Source organism: Schistocerca americana, chromosome 2, assembly GCF_021461395.2.
Source record: "Schistocerca americana isolate TAMUIC-IGC-003095 chromosome 2, iqSchAmer2.1, whole genome shotgun sequence".
Classification (NCBI taxonomy): Eukaryota; Metazoa; Arthropoda; class Insecta; order Orthoptera; family Acrididae; genus Schistocerca; species Schistocerca americana.
The window spans coordinates 479,987,057-479,999,827 of NC_060120.1; the positions used below are offsets into that span (position 1 = coordinate 479,987,057).

At 36.8% G+C, this 12,771-nt stretch overlaps 1 protein-coding gene across 2 annotated transcripts in view; it reads left to right on the forward strand.

Moving 5' to 3' along the window:
• Positions 1-12,771, forward strand: part of LOC124595277 (intraflagellar transport protein 46 homolog) — a 154,345-nt gene that overhangs the window by 21,904 nt on the left and 119,670 nt on the right. The window lies entirely within an intron of this gene.

Consider the following 12,771-nt stretch of genomic DNA (forward strand, 5'->3'; position numbering starts at 1 on the left):
TACGTAAGGCGGGTGACCTTGAAACGAGTTCCACTCGCTGCCGCTCGAGCTCGGAGGATCGCCTTAGTCTTGTAGAACTTCAGCATTGTTTCCTTCCTTTGTTTGTATCTTAGCATTCCACTGGTTGTATTACACATTCTATTAAATTTTTCAACTTTCTTTTCAGTAGCGAGTTCTCCAAAAGGTGAGAATGTACAGCCAATGAAAGTAAACTGGCTGACCTATTTAATGTTTTTTTTTTTTTTTTTTAAATTAGTAATCAAATTGCAGCAAATTTGAGTTGAACAACAAAATGCCATGGGCTCTGTTTTATGCAGCAAGATTTCAAAATCTTATTTTTCGCTTAGATTATTCAAGCAAACAGAACTCATGGTAATATGTGTTTGGAATCTGAAACTATTACCTAATCACCAGAAAACAGGAAGTGTCAAGAGAAAGCCATCGCTGTAAACATCATTATTAGAACTAACTGTAGAAGTTTTATTTTTCATTCTTGAAGGTATTTTGAATAATATTCTTCTGGTCATCTTCTCAAAACATATGTGTCTTGTCACAGAGGTTTTTTAGTGCTTCTATAACATGCTTTGGGTTTTCTCTTCTGTCCCTGATGTCCTAAAGCATAACCCTCAGTTTTCAGTCAAGAACTTTGATGGAATGTAAATAAAATGTAGGCGTTGCAGTTCCACTTTCTTTTTCCCTCAGTTATCTGTTTCATGATGAATACATTGTCAACACAGGCTCTACCATTGAAAAATATGCTCTGCTACTGTGGCAAGACTATCTCAAAGATTAGGGGGAGTTGAGATGTAAGTATTCAGGTATAAAGTTTATATGCAGAGTTCAAAATGTTGAGTCCTCAGTAACTATGAAGATTAGACTTGTCTCCTTTCTTGACTATGAGAACTAGAACAAAACACTATTTATAAGTGAATTAATGTTACATAATACATATCATCAAAGAAACAGTTTCCCTCTCAAACTATGCACTCTTTTGTTCTATATTCTCAGTATTGTTCTTGGTCTTTCTTTCTGCTTTTTTCAGGATATTGGTTTACATAGGTGCATGAAAGAGAAAAAAGCAGAACTATTCTCAGACAGGCAGACAGGAACAATAATGATTAGTTGCTAACTTTGATTTACTGCATGTATTTTTTCATTTTATTTTGAATGTTTAATGTATTGCTTGTGTATACTATTTAATACTGTATGGACACAATGATTGTAAATAACATTTTAATTTATATCTGAATACTGATGTGCCTATATATGCTTTTTAATGTTGTTTGGTACATTTTTGTGTAGAAAGCAGTCAGCCTTTATAGGGAGCTTGTCACCAGGTAAAGCTATATTCCTTGTTTGTGATAATTACTCATACAGTTTGTATTACACACCCCTGGTTAGCAAAGTAGCTCAGTTTAGTTTTACATCCATGATTGTTTCAAATGCATAAAAAGAGGTAACAGTTACTGCACAAGGTGGTATCCTATAGTTCACAACATAAGTTAATTAAAATTATTGTGCCTTAGTTACATCTTATTCTGACCCATCTCCTTCAAAGTAGTCTCCATGGAAGCAACTATATCAGTCTCAATGCTTCTGCCACTTTGAAATGCATTCTGGAACTCTCTCTCTGGATGTTTAGTTCTTATGCAGTTCCATTTGTATCTCCTCCATCGTATCATATCTTCACCGCTTCAATGTGCCTTTCATCTTTGGGAAGAGGAAGAAGTCACACACAGACAAGTCTAGTGAGCAACAGTTGTTACCTTGTTTTTAGTCAAAAATTCCTGAATAATGTAGGCTGTATGTTGTCATGATTGACACTGACTTTTTTACTCGTGGCTTGTTGATATTTTTTGGGTGGTGTGAAGGACCCTTCCATTACAATGATTGCTGCTTAGTTTCAGAGCTGTAGCCATAAACCCAAATTTTGCCACCAATGCTAACCTTTGAACGAATGTGTGGATCAACTAGAAGTAGTTGTTTAAGTTCCGTACAGACTTCTATACAATGCTGTTCCTGATTGTCTTGAATCAGTTGTACAAATTTTGTCACAGTCCTCCTTGGGTTTGATTCTTCTGACAGAAACATTCACACTTACCATAACTTATTTCCAAAGTGTTGATTTCCAAAGTGTTGCAGAAGTCCCATGTGGTCTGCCTATGGGCATTCAAAATCAGAACCTTCACTTCTGAACATTTTCTGATATGCCAGTTGCCAACTATTTATGCACAGAATTCACATTTTGAGAACTTTTAGATACAACCTCATATTTAGTTCTCCTAATGATTTTTTGCAGGATTATCTTGTTACAAAAGTTAGCTGCACACCTAACTGTTTTCTTGTGTAGTTTCTCCGATCTTTGTAATATGTGTGTCTGCAGCATATACCCAAGTTATTCACACTTTCCTCATTAAGAATACATTTGTACTTATGTCATATGTCTGTACACAACACACGAGAATTTGTAATAGTGTACTTCATTGGAACTGATGCCAATCTCTTTAAGATAGATGTCACCTTATTTCGCTGTTTGTTTGATTTGAATTGCAAGTATGTGTGAAACATCTACCGGTGAATTCTATGCTGGACTTTGTGTCTCATTGGTGAAAGTTTGTTGGATTGCTGTAAAACTGGTTTTATGGGAAATATACCAATAATGTACACCACACAATTTTTAATTAATATGACTTGTTCCACTTTTATTGCCACTATTAACTACATAATGGCCAGTTTTGCCTCTCGCATAAAATATTTTTCACAGTTAGGCACCTTCAGCATTGTTTTAGGTTAACGGTGGCAAATTATCTACAGTCACTTATGAAGCCTCACAGTTGAATATCAAAATTGGCTTTTGATTACAGTCACTGAACTTCATAAACTTCCTTATCACTCATAGAAATAAATAGATGTTCATGTTACTGACATAAAGACGTGACCAGAATAGAAGTTACTTACAGAATGAATCAAAGCAGTTCACAAAAGATAATACAAAGTTACCACATGATGTTGATCAATAACAGACTTTCATGGGGGTGTAGGTTGTGCACTGATCGGTTCCAGACGGGAGATTTTTGCAGGGAGTGTGTCATTTGAAGACTTGTGTATGAATACTTCTGTATTTTAGAAATTATTTGTTTGTTTGTAAAACTGTTGGTTAGAATTTATTAATTTGAATGAGCTATATGTTTTAACAAAGCCTTGGCTTACAAAATTTGTAGTGAGTCAATAATGTACAAAAGATTACTTAACTATTTTGTACGTGTACACTGTGAATTACCTCTTTATGAGTGCAGTTGCCACATTGAAAATTATGATAATTTGAGCAAATTTTAATTAGTGGATTAACTGATTAATGAACAGTGTCATTCAGACTAGATAATTTATAGCAACCAAAGTATAGTGTCAAATTTGGGAATGAAACAAGTAAGATTGCACAAAAGGAGCAGTAGTAGGGGTATTTCCAAACTTCAATACGGATTATCTGATAAGTCAATTATAAGGGGCAGGCGAATGAAAACGAAAAAGATGGAAAAAAGTAAATAAATTGTTTATTGTATCAAAAGTAATTACCATAACTCTTAACACATTTTTCCCACTGCAAGATGAAATGGTCAGTGCCTTCATGGAAAAATGTTTGTGGTTGCCTATGGAACTGTGATAGTAACCAGGCATCCACCTCCTTATCTGAAGCACATTGACAGCCAAGAATGACTTTCTTTGAGGCACTAAGACTATGGAAATTTCATGGGGAGAGATTGGGACTGTAAAGAGGATGTGTAAAGGCTTTCCAGCAAAACATCTGCAGCATAATCAAAACAACTTTGGGAATATGTGGGCCTGCCTGCCTACATGTTGCCAAGGCTGTTTTGATTATGCTGTAGAAGATTTGCTGCGCTGCCCTTACACGTCCTCCATACTGTCCCAGCCTCTCCCCATGTAATTTCCATATTTTTCATGCCCTGAAAATACATTTGTGGCCATTGATTTGCTTCAGATGAAAAGGTGTACACCTGGCTATAACCAAGGTTCCATAGGCCATTCCATAGGCCACCACAGACATCTTTTTGGGAGGCATTGACCATCTTTTTTCACGGTGGGATACATATATTAATGGTTATGGCAGTTTCTTTTGAAATAATAAACTGTTTATTTACTTTTCTTCCATCTGTCCCACGGGTGTATATGTATTTGTAGTTTCTTGATATATGTCCACCCCCTCTGTACATTTTTGCTGCCTTAGTGTTAGATTACAAGCAGTGTACTGAAATGAAATTTTCAAGTTTTAAAATACTTTTGACTGGTTTGAAGATTGGTGACACATTTAAGCCATGTTTTGCTCTGAGGCTCCAAGAAGGATCTTCACCAGTGCTCTGCCTGTTGTAAGACTTCCTACCTATTATTTAGATTAAAAGTTGTTTCTGAATCTTGAATTATTTTGGTTTGCTGTAGTTTTAGTGTGGCATTGGACTGTTGATTTGTTTTACAGCATTTGTGGATAGCCTTATTCCCAAGGTATATTTATCACAGTAATGAAGTTCATAACTATGTGCCTACATGACATGTGCCCTATCAAACTCATATTCTCATATCTACTCATAACTAGTTCAGTAAATCAATAAACATGATGAGAAAATTTTCTGGAAATTGTAAACTGTTCATATTGAGTTTATTATACTTGGTGTTTAGAGAAAAGGGTCTCTGTGATGTCTACTATTGACTCAAGCAGCAGTGATATTTTTCCCACTGTGAGACGAAATAGTCAATGCCTTCATGGAAAAATGTCTATGGTTGCCTATGGAATGATGATTGTACTCAGGCAATGACCTCTTTATCTGAAGCTCATTAATGCCTGTGAATATTTGTCTTCAGGGTACCAAAACTACGGAAATTTCATGGGGTGAGACATTGCTTCCGTGCGGTAGTCAAAGTATTGTCTTTTATTATTGCAAACAAAAATACACAAAAATCACCTAGTTCCTGTCCTTCGGTGCATGATATGCACACCCCACATGTCTGCAATCTGTTTGGTATGCGCTCTCAGTCCACATTGACTCATTCCTGTGCACCAAATCAGGAGGTGCCAAAACCTCACCTATCACAGATTATTTCAGCTTGATGCTCCATCACCACTCTGATCCAATAATAACTTCTTCTTGCAAATAACTGCATCAGTGTGATATAATTCTCCCTCAATTTTAAGTCCAACAACACTTAGCATTTAATAAGTTTCCCATACTTGCCAACAGCTCATTTTATTATGAAGCCACTAACTGGTAAATCTGGTATTTCTATTCCTGTATTAAATAATTTATTGTATGCACTACTTGCTATTGCACACAGCTGCCTTCCAAATCAAGTAAGGATTTTGTTGTTCACTCACGTAGCTGAACCTCAATAACTGGAGTGATTACCACCTTAATCCTTTAATACATTTCCATCTCTAGCAGGTCTCCTTGTTCCTCTTCAATTGTTTTATTCTTATGAGGCAATTTTTTTCTCATTACTAGCTGCTTGTGTGGCCCCACAACATTTGTTCCACAGCAGGCCCCTCCTGAAACTACAAAGCATCTCCGATGTCCTCAATGGCTAACTGTTTCACATCCATTCTCAGCTGCCACACTTCATATTTTTCTTCACACATACTGTGCCCTCTTCTCTCTTGTCTGTTTGTTGGGATATCTGCTGTGTCATTGACTGTCCTTTGCCATTGATTATTATTATTTATTTATTTATTTTTGGGTGCAATATTGGAGGCCATCTTATGATCTCTTCCTATTTCTCTGTGTGCTCCATTTTGCTGTCCACCACCGTCTGTTTTCTCTCTGGGCACCCAGCTGTGTCTCTTTGTGTTCAAGCTGCATGAATATTTCTCATGCCTATTCCACTGTTTCTATTATTCTGCTTATTAAATGGTTGCATATGTTGGATGGAACTCTTTGCATTACCCACTACACTATGTTGCACGTCTAGATGCTGAGTCCTTTCAAGTTTTTCCAGAAACTCACTATATGTTCCATAATGAGATCAATGACACGGGGTAATACATATTGAATTTAATATATAATCCTCGTTGCTTGTAGGCCAGTCTTTATTCAAAAACAGGTTTTCAAATTTAGATCACATTAAATGCGTTATTTTCCAAGTGTTTGCACCAGTTATATGCTGTGTCATTCATTTATTTGGTGACATAAGCAATTTTTTGTCTTATCATTCCATATTTCTGGTAACAGTCCATGGAGGGTGTAATTTTGCTTCCGGAAGGAACCTATTAACTTTTACAACTGTGTGTGAATTCGACTTGAGTGTCATTTCTTGCTATCAGAGCAGTTTGCCCACTTACAGAGCTTGTTCCTAGGTGCAATTTGTTACTTACTGCTTGCTCTGCAAATTTTTCCTCCATCTGTTGTACTTCTTATCTTGTGCTGGCAACATTCTTTTTGACTTAAGCATAAAGGAACTTAATTTTGCTATTGCATATTTACCTGCATCTATGCCTCTATATCACCTACTCATTTCAGCTGTTTTTCATCTTGTAGTTCCTGTTTTTCCAAGATTTCCTGAATTTCAATTTCTTGTCTCCATTTCAGTTTGCTTATTTCTTCATTGGTTTTATTCTGCTCTTTACTTACCAATTTTACTCCCACATCAATTTCCATGTCCTACAAATTTAACATTTTCTCCCAAATTTAACATGTCATGAATCAGTCAAGCAAATTTCCATTTAGTGTTTGTGGCGGATAGAAGCACTGAAAAAGGGAAAAGGATAGTTAGATAGATATTAACATTCTATCAGTGATGAAGGTGGAGCATTTACTAATATTTTACAACGAAGGAGAAAATATTGCCCGTGTTACTTTGAAAGGGTCCATCCTATGGCCTGTTTGCGCAATGATTTAAAATTCAGTCTATGTCCAGATAGGAATTTGAACCATGTTTGTCATGATAGCAAGTCAATGCCTTGACTGCTGCTTTCATGTTCAGCAAAAGCATCAAGTCAGTGCACAAGATATGTTCATATGGAAGAACAGTGGTTAAGAATAGTGGCCTATGTTAAACAGAAGATCAAGTGCATAGTTTAAACTACTCATCATTGTCTTATATGTATAGTGCAGAGACCCGTATCATCTCATTCCATTAGTAAACAGACTCTTACACTTTTATTCTTTTGATGCTTTGATGTGTTTGAATTCCTGAGGGATTCAGGTGAGATTTTGCAGTTTACCTCATTAATGATTTTCATTCTTTTCTACTCATATAACCATAGAAAATGCTGGATTGACACTCAACATGTACCTCATCAAAGGTACAGGTGTAGATTGTGGTGTTTGCCTGACAATGTACGATATGTTTGTTCAAACAAGTCTTTCCTTTTATGCTGAATAGTTATCATTGTTAGATATTTACTGGATTGTACACCACAAATTCTTACTAAGTGTCTGTTTTGAATTCTTAAATATCTTTTCAGTAATAAATCATTGGGATTAATAGGGTGCAGGCTATATCAAGATATAGAAGATTTTAGCAAACAAAAATATAAGAATATTAAAACAGATGTAACATTGCTTGGTGATTAAATACCAGAGACATCTCCAACTCCCCCCCAATTTTCAGTCATCATGGGAACTAATAGGTATTATATCACTTAAAACAGAACCTAATGTGCATCTGCTGCATTATTAGTGAGTTTTATCATAATTATTTTGCTTTCAAGTAGACAAACCTTCCAAAAATTTTCACAAGAGCTATAAAGGTGGTCAGAAACAGTCTGAAAAGCTTATAAAGGTGTTTCAAAGTGGATTGTGCTGAGAAATAATTGAGAAAAAAATCAAACAATGAAAGGAAAGTCGCCACTCACCATATAGTGAAGATGCTGAGTCACAGATAGGCACAACAAAAAGACTTTCACAAATAAAGCTTTCGGCAAGTAAGAGCTTTGTCAAAAATAGATGACTCTCTCTCTCTCTCTCTCTCTCTCTCTCTCTCTCACACACACACACACACACACACACACACTCACTCATGCAAACACAACTCACACAAACACGACTGCAGTGTCAGGCAACTGTGTGGCTACAGTTACCTGAGACAGCAGTCATGTGTGTGTGGTCTATTTTTGTGAAGGTCATCTAGTTTTTATGAAGACCATGTGCGCTGAAAGCTTTATTTGTGACAGTCTTTTTGTTATACCTATCTGTGACTCAGTAGCTCCGCTATATGCTGAGTGGCAACTTTCCTTTTTGTAGGAAAAAAATTGACAGGTTGCGCCATTTCCATGTTTTGTCAGGATGGTCAGATACAATCTGAGAAGCTTTAAGGGTGTTGCAGGACAGGTTGTGCTGATAAATAATTGTTAAGAAAAAAATTCAATCTGTTGTGCTGTTTCTGAGTTAATTAGCATTTAAGTTAACCAATCAGGCCACTGTGAGTGCAAATTCAAGTGGCTTGCCAGGGATGATGTCACCACATGTGTTCTTCTGCGAGTGCAAATTCAAGTGGCTTGCCCGGGATGATGTCACCAAATGTGTTCTTCATTTGGTCCTAAAGCCAAACAAGAGAGCAATACAAAAAGTAGACATCGGACGGTAGCAATGGTCAAGCCCAAGTCAAATGCTGAGCAGTCTTGTGCAGTATCATCAATGCTATGAGAGCAATTGACATTATCTATATTTGGCAGGCTGCTTGAAATTGCATGTGCAATGGCCTAATTGGCTACCTTCAATGCTAATTAAATTAGAAACAGCAGGACATATCAAATTTTTTCATTAACAATTATTTCTCAGCACGTCCTAGCCTGCAGTCACCTTAAATCTTTTCAGACTGTTTTGGACCACTCTGTAGAATTTGAAAAACATGAATTATTTATTCTTCAGGTATTTTATATGCAACTTCCATATAATATCAACTTGACTTTTCTGTATATTATATAACAGCAGCTGCTGCAGGTGAAGTCAGTTACAAGGTTTGTGCAGAACCTCATCATATCATGTGTGTTTTTGAGCTCACTAGATTTTTCCATTTTTAATATAGTGAACATGGAGGCCTGAACAGTAGAGTCTTCTTGTGACCACTGTACTTATGGCAAGGTCAAGGTGGTCTCATTCCTTATCTTATCAGTCAACCTAATAGTCAGCATCATTCTATAGCACCACATCTAAATGCTTTGATTCTCTTCTTTTCCAGTGTTCCCACAGTCCATGGTTCACTACTGTACAATGCTGTGCTCCAGACATCATTCTCAGAAATTTCTTCTTCAAACTAAGGCCTATGTTTGATATTAATAGACTTCTTTTGGCCAGGAATTCCTTCTTTACCTGCGCTAGTCTGCTTTTTATATCCTCCTTGCTTTGCCCATCATGTGTTATTTTACTTCTAAAGTAGCAGCATTCCTTAACTTCGTGTACATTTTAGTCACCAATTTTGATGCTAACTTTAATGCTAAACTTATTTGTGCCACTACTCATTATGTATCTTTTTACTGTTTACTCTCAGTTGATTTTCTGTATTCATTAGACTATTCATTCCATGCAACAGGTCCTGTAACTCTTCTTCACTTTCACTTGAGATAACAATGTAATCAGCAAATCTTATCATTGATTTCTATTCACCAGGAGTTTTAAACCCACTCTTGAACATTTCTTTTATTTCCATCATGGCTTCATTGAAATTTAAACTGAGCAATAGAGGCAAAATAATGCAGCCCTGTCCAACAGCCTTTTTAATCCGAGTTCTTTGTTCTTGTCTTCCATTCTTATTGTTGCCTCTTGATTCTTGTACAAATTGCACGTTACCTGTCTTTCCCTATAGCTTACTCCTGTTTTTCTCACAGTTTTTAAATGTCTTAAGCCATTTAAAATTGTTGACTGCTTTTTGTGAGTCAACATGTCTAATGACTGTCTCTTGATTTTTCTTAAGTCTTGCTTCCATTATCAAGCGCAGTGTCATGGCTGCCAGTCTGGTGCCTTCACCTGTCTAAAAGCCAAACTGACCGCCTTCTAACAACTCCTCAATTTTATTTTCCGTTCTCCTATATTTTATTCATGTTACCAACTTTGATGCCTTAGATATTAAGCTAATTGTGCAATAAACATCGCACTTTACCTGTTGTTTCTGTTTTCAGGATTGTCTGGCTGGTATTTTTCTGAAAGTCTGATGACAAGTCTCGATTACCATAGACTATACACATGAACTTGAATAGTCATTTGGTTACCATCCCCCCCCCCCCCCCCCCCCCAAAAAAAAGTATTTTAGAAATTCCAATTATCTATCCCTTCTGTTTTATTTGACTGCAAGTTTTCCAAAGCCTTATCAAACTAAGATTCCAATACTGGATTCCCTATATCTTCTCTGTCAAACATTTCATCAAACAGTTCCTACCCCTCATAGAGGACTTCAGTGTACTCTTTACATCTATCCACTCTCTCCTCTGCTTTCAACAGTGGAATTCCCATTGCACTTTTAATGTGAATGCCTTGCTTTTAATTTGACCGAAGTTTGTTTTCACTTGTCGATATGCTATATCAGTCCTTTCAATGACCATAGCTTTCTTTTTTCTTCACAATTTTCCTACAGGCATTGTGTCTTGGCTTCCCTGCACTTCCTATATATGTCAATCCTAAGTGATTTCTGTTGCTATATTCCTGTCGTTCGTGGACCATTTTTGATTTCTTGGTTGTCGTGACTTTAATATATGCTGAATCAGTCGACTTTTATATATGCTGAATTAGTCATTATGACTATTTCCATTTTGATTTATTCTCTATTTTGCTGCAGCCAGTTCACATTAACTCCTCTGTACTTCACACTTATTATGTCATAAATAACTTACATTGCCACATTCCTTCATTTGTCAATCAACTGAAATATTGCTTATGTTGCTGAGGGTTTCTTATCAATTATCTTCCTTACACCTATGTTTGTCTGCCAAATTTATGTGACTGCCTTTTTTAGAGATATACATTCCTCTTCAACTGAATTGTGTAATGTGGCATTTTGCCTTCTAGAGCTTTGAACTTGCCTCATCATTCATCAGTGCACCAGTATCCTATTTTGTTCCACACTGGTTTTTCCTGATGATTCTCTCAAACTTCAGTCTACTATCGTCATTACTAAATCGTGATCTGAGTCTATATCTGCTCCTGGATATAGCTTAGAATCCAAAATCTGATTTTGGAATCTCTGCCTCACTGTGATGTAAACCAGCTCTAATCTTCCCATGTCTCTAGGCCTTTTCCATGTATACCCCCTCCCCTTGTGCCTTTTGAACAGTATATTCACTGTTACTAACTATAATTTATTGCAGAACTCGGTCATTCTCCTCTCTCATTCCTACCACAAAGCCCATATTGTCCAATGACTCTTCTATTCCTTCCCCTGCTACAATGTCCTAATCCCTCATGATTATTAGATTATCATCTCCCTTTACATAATGAATTACCACTAAGCATTTGCACGTATTTTCTCTGTCTCTTCGTGTTCTGTTTGTGACGTCATCATGTATACCTGAACTATTATTGTCATCTTTGGTTTGCTGTCGATTCTCATGAGAACAACCCTATCATTGGAATGTTCACAATAACTCATTCTCTGTCCTACCTTCATATTCAGAAGGAATTTTACTCCTTTACACCATTATCAGCTGCTATTGATATTACCCTATATTTGTCTGACAAGAAATCCTTATCTTCTTTCCATTTCATTTCAGTGAATGTAGAATGGGCCTTTCCATTTCCCTCTTCAGATTTTGTAGCTTCCCTACCATGTCCAAACTTATGACATTCCACACTCATGTCATGTAGAATATTATCTTTTCATTGGTTATTCTGTCTTTCTCTCATGGTTACCCCCCCCCCCCCCCCCCTCTTCCCCTTGGCAATACCCTTCCAGAGATCCCAATGGGGGACTAATGTGGAATAATTCACCAATAAAGAGATTATCATGACACTTTTTTTATTTACTGGCCACATGTCCTGTAGGTACACATTTTGTGTCTTTAATACAGTGATTTCCATTGCCATCTCCATCCTATTTCCATTGATCATTTCTGTTTCTTCCAGATTTTAAGGCCAATTTCCCTTCCTAAGGGCAAGAGATTGCCCTGAAACTCTTCCATCCTCCACTTCTTTGACAACGTCATTGGCAGAATGAGGGTGACTCCTTATACTGGAAGTCTTTGAGTCTTTGGTTGCCACTGATGATGTTTTTTTATTCAACTATGTATTAAAATCAAATTGGGTATACGTATGACATAACACATTATCTGTATTATATTATCTGCTCACCTATGATCACATAAGTTGGAAGGACAACAGTATGATAGTCTCAATCTTTGTCATACTACAACATCTACACTCTTAGATTTGCATTTCTACACAGAGTTATATTTCATGTGTAGAAACCAATTTCAGATTGCATTATTTCTTAAAGGTACCCAACTTTGATGAGTTTTGTGCATTTTAATCCGTTCACTACCACCTCTATAGCTAAAGTCGCTAACACACAGTTGTGCAGTGACACTTGACTCAGAGGTAAACCAGTTCAACTCCTGGTGGTGGATGAAATTTTCTCTGCCAGTATTTGGCTGGCAAGGGAAGGAGACGTGATGCAGTTAAATCACTGATCACCAGTCCTTGCACCATTGTCCTGCATTAAATTCCAAACTCTTCACTGTGCCTCATGAAGTGAGGGCATGTGACACTGTTGATGGTGAGTCCAGCCATTGGATGGGAATGTTAAACTCAATGGCCCCCTTGGTACTCTTTGCGAGGAGTA